The sequence below is a fragment of the Bufo gargarizans genome, chromosome 10 (assembly GCF_014858855.1).
Source record: "Bufo gargarizans isolate SCDJY-AF-19 chromosome 10, ASM1485885v1, whole genome shotgun sequence".
In the NCBI taxonomy this organism is placed as follows: domain Eukaryota; kingdom Metazoa; phylum Chordata; class Amphibia; order Anura; family Bufonidae; genus Bufo; species Bufo gargarizans.
In genome coordinates, this window is record NC_058089.1 from 64,395,407 (window position 1) to 64,402,521 (window position 7,115).

The following is a 7,115-nucleotide window of genomic DNA, read 5'->3' on the forward strand; positions in this document are numbered from 1 at the left end:
GCTATATCCCAAATTGGTTTAGTAGACTCTAGGAGAGCTCTGCATGCTAGTGATAAGGACTACACCCTTTTCTCTGCAACTCACAAAACATACCATAGACTTGACTATATTTTCTTGCAGAAGCAGTCCCTCCAAAATTGCATAGCCACAAAAATATACTATCAGACCATGCAACAGTTATCCTTTCATTTACTATACCAAATATGCCTAAAGCTGAGTTTAGATGGAGACTTAACGAGACGTTATTACATAGCTCTCAAATACCGAAACTGGCTAGCATACTGGAAGAATATTTCCGATTGAGTCTACATATATCTCACCGATCTCGCTATGGGACGCCCATAAAGCGGTCATTAGAGGTCACTTGATCTCACTGGGATCTTTCATAAAAAAAACTAAAGCAAAAAAAAATAATTATGAAATCACAACAGAGATCCCAAGACTAGAAATGCAGCATAGAAGATCTCTGAACCCAGACACACTAGCACATCTGGACACCTTGAGATCAGAATTGAAAAACATTCTCAATGCTAATACAGCCAAACTTTTTTAATCAACCCAATATAAATACTACGGTCATGGCAATTAGAGATATCGCAAACTTTTCCGTTCGCGAACGGCAAACGCGAATTTCCGCAAATGTTCGCGAACGTGCGAACCGGGCAAATCGCAATAGACTTCAATAGGAAGGCGAATTTGAAAACCCACAGGTACTCTTTGGGGTCACAATAGTGATGGAAAAGTTGTTTCAAGGGGACTAACACCTGGACTGTGGCATGCCGGAGGGGGACCCATGGCAAAAGTCCCATGGAAAATTACGTAGTTGACCCAGAGTGTGGCAAGTTGAAATCGCAATGCGATTTATAGAACTTGAATTAATCGCATTGCAATTACAACTTTCTCAAATCCGACAGTACATTCTAGCATGGAGTCGTTCCCATGGTGATGGGGACGCTCCATGAGCACGGAAGTCGGCAGAAGTTCTAAGTTGAAATCGCAATGCGATTTATAGAACTTGAAATAATCACATTGCGATTTCAACTTAGCACTGCTATATTCCATATTCGTTAACTTCGTTAACTTTAAGTTTCATTCGTACGACGCGAATACAACTTAGAGCAAGGTACCAAAATGAAATTTGCCTGCCTAATGCCTATACAGTCTACTGTTTGGTTCATTATCGCGATAATACGTAATTTTAAATAATCGTGTTTGTGCGTCTGTACGCTGTACGTGCGTGCCTGTCTTTGAATCACAAGAGTGGAGAAAGACATTCTACAGACGAAAATGGCAAAAAGCAATTTCGATCTAGAAGAGCTGGAATATTTGATCACTGTAAGTAATTCTACCTAACAAGTATGTCACTGTTAAAGGGGCAGCCACTGTTCCAAGTCACTGTTAAAGGGCAGGGTACTGTTCCAAGTCACTCTTAAAGGGGCGGTGTTAGCTATTTTTCTAGGCAGGTTTATGATGGTTATATTATGAGGCTTCAGACCTCCACACCCGTGAATATTTCCCTGTGCAACGAATATCCCCTTTGCTTCTGATCAGAGAGATAAGACAGCCCTGACTCAACATAGGTTGTCAATATCTGAAATCTTTATTTTCCAGCACATAGTTATAGTTTTTCTTGGGGGTGGGAACATTGTGTCCTTCCAGATCCAATTGCACCAATCCTCCTAGAACTCAGCCGGCATTGGGAAGCATGTGTTTGTCAATATACAGTTGAAACTTTGCTAAACAATGCTGACATTTGCTATATACAATACATGAAAGGGTTATTTTACATTGAACAGGTTTTTCTCTCCATGCTAACAAGTTAAATAGGAAATCACAGGTTCCTGTCAATGTATGTGAGGTGAGATGTTAAATAGCCTTTTGGTCAGGAAGGCTGCTATTGTGTCCAGGACTGGCAGAGGGTGTGAAATATGTTAATGCGAGGTACTGCATTTGACAAGAGAGGAGGCTTGTATAATATATGTCTAATCTGTAATTTATCAAAAGTAAGATTATGAAAATCCCTTTCAGGCGGCCACTGTTCTAGTCACTGTTAAAGGGGAGGTCACTGTTCAACTCACTCTTAAAGGGGAGGGCACTGTTCCAAGTCACTCTTAAAGGGGTGGCCACTGTTCTAGTCACTGTTAAAGGGGGGGTCTTTGTCAAAGTCACTGTTAAAAGGGTGGACTCTGTCAAGGTCACTGTTAAATGGGAGGCCATTGTTGAAAGTCACTGTTAAAGTGGCGTCCACTGTGGAGTTTAATTCTTATATTTGCTTTGAATAAAAATGATTTTATTTTTACTTTACTTTCATATAGTTCCATAGGGAACTATATAAATATCTACTCTTTTACCATTTTCATATAAAATTTTATTTTTTATGGTTAAGATGACTATAATTGCACTGGGATGCTCGCACCCCTATGCAGTTCGAAAATGTTTGGAATCCATGGAAAACATTTAGGAATTTTTCTGGGATTTGACTTTTTACTGCGAGAGGAATATTTTTGCGATGGTGGGCCTCCTCCTTTTGAGCTGCTTTCCTTTGAACGAGTCTCCTTCGGTTGTGAACACTCACACTGATTGCTCCTGGTTGTAGTTAGTACTAGACATTTCACTTTGCACCTGCCTTGATGGAGTTCTGTGCTTTACAAAGCTACTTTCCCCCCCTCCCCCAACTTACCTCTTTCTTCCCCTGCTTTCCCCCCCCCCCCCTTCCCCATTACCCATGTCTTCGTTTCTTTTTGTATTATTATATTTAAGGTCAGTGCATTTAAATATATAGTGGATACGCAAGTACCTGATAGATTAAGATGAACAGAGGCGTTTTTCTTAGAGGATATCATTTGGAAAACAATGTGCATGTTATTCTTTGGTATGTGCAACTATACGAATATACGTTTATGCTGTATGCTCAGGGTATGTGTATACTCTCAGAAGCTTGAAATAGTGATGACCTTTATGTTGTTGTTTATTTCATGTTGGAAAACAATAAAAACAATAAAAAATAAATAAAAAAAATGATGACTATAATTACTAATAATTGTATTTTACAACTTTGGGATTACATCCTTTAATTATCTTGCAGACTATGTTGGAAAAGGGTTATGACGACCTAGGTTCTCGTGCAGAGAAACAGGCCATTGTACAGAGAACAGCCTACACTCTGAGGCAGAAGAATGGCAATATCCATTCTAAGGAGGCCTTTCTAAAAAAAAATGTTTGGTGATCCGCTTGTGAGATCCGTTTCAGGTCTCTCACAAGCAGCCCCAAATGCATCAGTTTAACCCCTATGCATTCTGAATGGATGCGGATCCATTCAGAATGCATTCGTTCGGCTCCGTGCGGTCCCCCGTTCCATTTTGGAGGCGGACCCCAAAATGCTGCAAGCAGCGTTTTTGTGTCCGCATGGCCTTGCGGAGCCAAACGCATCCGTCCTGACTTACAATGTAAGTCAATAGGGACGGATCTCTTTGCATTGACACAAAATGGTGCAATTGTAAACGGATCCGTCCCCAATTGACTTTTAATGTAAGGACGGATCCGTATTGGGACTTATAAATCTAATACAAACTAATCGGTCCTGAACGGATGCATTCGTTTGTATTATATCGGTGCGGATCCGTCCTGTACAAGTACAGGACGGATCCGCACGAACGCAAGTGTGAAAGTAGCCTTAGGGGGTGATGTTTACATGGGATTGTGCGTTGGAGGCGGCTGGGGAGAAGGTGATGTTATTTACATGGGACTGTATGGTGGAGGGAGGATTATAATTGCAGGGGGCACTGCAGATCCAGGGGACATTATAGGCGGTTTTATTACTACTGGGGGCTCTATAGAGGGGTCTTATAGATCTGCCTTATTTCTACTAAGCGCACTATGGGGGCCTTATTACCACTGTGGGGTCTGTAGGGAGCTTTATTACTACTGGGGGAACAATAGGGGGCCTTATTTCTACTGGGGACTCTGTGAGGGTATTATTAATATGGGAGGGCATTGTTGAGGAGCATTATCACGGTTGGGGCAGTGTTACTAATGAGGACATTCTAGAAGGGAATTACTATTGGTGGGACTATGACGAGCACAATTACTATGGGGGGCAGTAATGTTTCTTTAGGATAGTATTTGGGGGTATTGGGGGGGGGGCACAGCAAGCAGCAGGATAAGACTGTGGGGACTCCAGTTGGGGGATAATGATAGAATGTGAGGAAGCTGAGATGTCTGTGTGTCACACTCTGCAGAGACGAGGAGGCTGGGAGAAGTGTCCGGACCGAGTGGAGAAGATGATGACAGAGAGGAGACATCACCTGGAGGCCCTGGATGTGACGGGTAAGTGCTGCTGTATAGCAAGTACAGCATAGTGCGGGGGAGGGGGGTACATATTTATTGGGGCTTGTGCCCTGGATCTTTTAAGACCCTAGCAACGCCCCTGCTGGATACAGAAATGTGTACCAGCTGTACCGCTTGGAACAATTAGTGCACTGGGATGTCCGCACCACTTTTCAATTTGAGAGAATCTGGAGCCCTTGGCGAGCATACAGACACTTCTCAGATACCTAAATCCCTAATAAAATGATTGTAGCAAGCAGGACCTGGATTGTACATAGGGCCTGGAACCAAATAAGGCAAAGATAGTCCATAAGTGACAATAAGATGATTAATACAATCAATGTGGGGTTTTGATGTTTCGGCAAGACTGTTAAATTGTGATGATATATAACAGACTTATATCAATCACATTTAACCCCCCCCCCCCCTCCTTTTTTCCCCTCTGACCTCCCTATATGCCCTGTTATGTTCCTTTAGGACTCATTACTTGTTACCTATATTGAACTGTAAAAATACATTGTCGAGAGGTCAAGCTAACACCTGAGCCATTTGAATATAACTACCTCATTGCCAGTGTATATCTGATATATTCTTATGTCTTAATGGCGCTTATTTTTATATACGTTTGTATTTAAATGTATGTTATTTAAGACTTCATGTAAAACCCTTAATAAATAATTTTGCAACAAAAAATCTGTGGGGTGATCTGAAGAGGGCTGTGCACAGGAGATGCCCTCGCAATCTGTGTATCCACCTGACTTCTCCACAACTGATGGTCCCAACCCCATTTATAAGGCAAGAAATTCCACTTATTAAACCTGACAGGGGACACCTGTGAAGTGAAAACCATTTCAGGCGACTACCTCTTGAAGCTCTTCAAGAGAATGCCAAGAGTGTGCAAAGTAGTAATCAAAGCAAAAGGTGGCTACTTTGAAGAACCTAGAATATGACATATTTTCAGTTGTTTCACACTTTTTTGTTATGTATATAATTCCACGTGTTAATTCATAGTTTTGATGCCTTCAGTGTGAATCTACAATTTTTATAGTCATGGAAATAAAGAAAACTCTTTGAATGAGAAGGTGTATCCAAACAAATCCTATAAAAAAACACACACCAGTTCTGGGTTTGCTTTTCACAAGAAGCATTGCCTGATGTGAATGATGCCTTGCACAAAAGAGCTCTCAGAAGACCTACGATTAAGAATTGTTGATTTACATAAAGTTGGAAAGGGTTATAAAAGTATCTCCAAAAGACTTGCTGTTCATCAGTCCACGGTAAGACAAATTGTCTATAAATGGAGAAAGTTCAGCACTGCTGCTACTCTCCCTAGGGGTGGCCATTATGTAAAGATGACTGCAAGAGCACAGCGCAGACTGATCAAAGAGGTGAAGTAGAATCCTAGAGTGTCAGCTAAAGACTTACAAAAGTCTCTGGCATATGCTAACATACGATACGTAAAACACTAAAAAGGAATGGATTTCATGGGATGATACCACAGAGGAAGCCACTGCTGTCCAAAAAAACATTGCTGCACGTTTAAAGTTTGCACAAGAGCACCTGGATGTTCCACAGCAGTACTGGCAAAATATTCTGTGGACAGATGAAACCAAAGTTGAGTTGTTTGGAAGAAACACGCAACACTATGTGTGGAGAAAAAGAGGCACACCACACCAACATCAAAACCTTATCCCAACTGTGAAGTATGGTGGTGGGGGCATCATGGTTTGGGGCTGCTTTGCTGTGTCAGGGCCTGGACGGATTGCTATAATTGAAAAATGAATTCCCAAGTTTATCAAGACATTTTGCAGGAGAACTTAAGGCCATCTGTCCACCAGCTGAAGCTCAACAGAAGATGGGTGTTGCAACAGGACAAGGACCCAAAGCATAGAAGTAAAACAACAACATAACGGCTTAAACAGAAGAAAATACGCCTTCTGGAGTGGCCCAGTCAGAGTCCTGACCTCAACCCGATTGAGATGCTGTGGCATGACCTCAAGAAAGCGATTCACACCAGACATCCCAAGAATATTGCTGAACTGAAATAGTTCTGTAAAGAGGAATGGTTAGCGAATCTACAATACGTAAAACACTAAACAAGAATGGATTTCGTGGGAAGATACCACAGAGGAAGCCACTGCTGCACGTTTACAGTCTGCACAAGAGCACCTGGATGTTCCACAGCAGTACTGGCAAAATATTCTGTGGACAGATGAAACCAAAGTATGTGTGGAGAAAAAGAGGCCACCAGAGGACACAGGCAGCTCAGTAAAGTAGCACCAAGCACCACACTACACTACACCCCCCGTAACTTATTAACCCCTGATCACCCCATATAGACTCCCTGATCACCCCCCTGTCATTGATCACCCCCCTGTCAGGCTCCATTCAGATGTCCGTATGTGTTTTACGGATCCACGGATCCATGGATCGGATCCGCAAAACACATACGGACATCTGAATGGAGCCTTACAGGGGGGTGATCAATGACAGGGGGGTGATCACCCCATATACACTTCCTGATCACCCCCCTGTCATTGATCACCCCCCTGTAAGGCTCCATTCAGACGTCCGTATGTGTTTTACGGATCCACGCATCAATGGATTGGATCCGCAAAACACATACGGACGTCTGAATGGAGCCTTACAGGGGGGTGATCAATGACAGAGGGGTGATCACCCCATATAGACTCCCTGATCACCCCCCCCTGTAAGGCTCCATTCAAACGTCCGTATGTGTTTTTTTTTTTTTTTTTTAACAATTCTTTATTGTTGTCATGTCATTACGG